Below are 2,500 nucleotides of genomic sequence, written 5' to 3'. Positions count from 1 at the left end.
GAAAATACAATATCCCAGCCTTTCGACATCCACCATTGCGCAGACCAGGCACCAACACCCACACATGTCCTATACAACGGTGCACCCAACATCACAATAGTACCTCCTGTCACAGCGCACAAACAATGACATGAGTCAAAGACACAGGTCTCACACAAGCATAGAATTGGAGCGCCGCCTCTAATAAGCCAAAGGTGCATCCTGACGTGACAAATCTGATCATGTCACAAGCATTCACTTACTATAATCACTATCAACGAACCTGCCGCCCCCGCCCCCCCCCCCCCCTACACCTTTCCGTACAACAACGTGTAACCTAACCTAACCTAACCTAACCTATGTTGTACCTTAACCTAACCTATGTTGTACCTTAACCTAACCTATGTTGTACCTTAACCTAACCTATGTTGTACCTTAACCTAACCTATGTTGTACCTTAACCTAACCTATGTTGTACCTTAACCTAACCTATGTTGTACCTTAACCTAACCTATGTTGTACCTTAACCTAACCCATGTTGTACCTTAACCTAACCCATGTTGTACCTTAACCTAACCCATGTTGTACCTTAACCTAACCCATGTTGTACCTTAACCTAACCCATGTTGTACCTTAACCTAACCCATGTTGTGCCTCAACCTAACCCATGTTGTGCCTCAACCTAACCCATGTTGTGCCTCAACCTAACCCATGTTGTGCCTTAACCTAACCCATGTTGTGCCTCAACCTAACCCATGTTGTGCCTTAACCTAACCCATGTTGTGCCTTAACCTAACCCATGTTGTGCCTTAACCTAACCCATGTTGTGCCTTAACCTAACCCATGTTGTGCCTTAACCTAACCCATGTTGTGCCTTAACCTAACCCATGTTGTGCCTTAACCTAACCCATGTTGTGCCTTAACCTAACCCATGTTGTCGCCTTAACGTAACCCACGTTGTCGCCTAAACCTGCTCTGTAATTGTTATACGACTCGTTCAATTACTGTAGTGTTGCCCACCCGCAACCCTCGCAATATAGTTCGCTACTCGCACTGCCCGCACCCCTGTGTATCGCTTCATGTTAAACACCTTGCAAGTCTTGCTCACTTTCCACATGCTCCTGCTGTACACTGTAATGTGGATGGCAGCAGGACGTACATGCCGCCCCTCCCCACGTCCCCACCTTGCCCCCTGCCTTCGCAAGCTGGTTGGTGAGAAGTTTGCATGTTCAATGCCCTTCGCATGCGACGTACTCAGGCTACGTTGTGGTGCGGCCTGTGTCAACTGTCCGCTGATGTCGTACGCGTGAACCACAATCTGTACTGCACATTCGTCCTTATGTACTGAATGATACATCGTGGCACATGTGTGACCGCACAACGACTGCGCCCAAAAACGGCGGACCATACAGTGCAAATATTGTGCACGCAGCTACGTGTCGTCTCCCTATGAGAGCTGGATTGCAGTGTGGTACGCCATAGAGACGTGTGGGAGGAACGGACGCCGTGGATGGCGATCAGCATGAGCTGTCTGTTGATGTATTCGGACCTAGTCGTCTCTCCTCACACACCGTGATGGCATGGTGCACCGCGTTCCATATCTGCGACATGCTACAGAGGCCGGTTGACAGTCGTTCGAGCAATGGACATCGCATACGTACGGGGGCCACCTTCCACGTATTGTCTAGGCGTGCACATTTTGTTGCGTGTATGTGGGCAGACGTAGTGTGGCGTGACACCTGACACAGGCATGCAATAATCGTTGAAGTTGCAAATGGCGATGGACGCCTGCGTTTTCTGGTGAAGTTACGCAAATGAACAAATGGTAACCTGTTGTGGTGCGGTTGTTCTCGCTAGGGGTGAATCGGTGATGGCGACGATAGGTTGAGGTACTAACCGGTTGTTCCAGCGATACCCACCATGCCGACGAAACTGAACGGCATCTGGGTGTGAAGCGATACGCGGCGGTGGCTGGGTGGGACCGTCCCCGGCCGGTGAGGGGGCGCCTCCCGGCGTGCTGGCCGCGCGGTGCGTGGGCGCACGCGCTACAGCCGGCTGGTGGGGGCGGCCAGTGGCAGGCGCGCCGGCCGACGGACGCGGCAGGCGTCGCAGCTGCGCGCCGGCGCACCCTGCGCGCGGCGCCGTGCGGCCAAAGTAGGTCCTCGCGGGCCCGGTGCGAAGCGCGGTGGACATCTTCAGTGTGCTGGTCCGATTGAGGACTGTGTGCGTTGAGGATGCGCCGCCGCCCGGCGCTCGGCGCCGCGACGCCGTCTGCTGCTCGGTCGCCCCAGCGGTTCTCGCTGGTGGTTTGTATCGCAGCTGTGCGGATGTGTTGGCGCGTGCGCTGTGCTGGGAGAGTTCGCTTCGGCACCCAAGTGGGGCTTTTGTCCTTCTGTGGCGCTGGCGTTGGAGCTGCCGGTCACCGTAGGTGGCGCGTGTTGTCTCCCGCCGGCAATGCCACGACAGCACGCTCCCGGGCCTCTGTCGGCAGCGGCAAGCTCAGTTGGGAGCACGGGTGGTC

This window comes from Schistocerca piceifrons, unplaced genomic scaffold (assembly GCF_021461385.2).
Source record: "Schistocerca piceifrons isolate TAMUIC-IGC-003096 unplaced genomic scaffold, iqSchPice1.1 HiC_scaffold_294, whole genome shotgun sequence".
NCBI lineage: Eukaryota > Metazoa > Arthropoda > Insecta > Orthoptera > Acrididae > Schistocerca > Schistocerca piceifrons.
The sequence above is the reverse complement of the archived record's forward strand: the minus strand, read 5'-3'. Positions refer to the sequence as shown.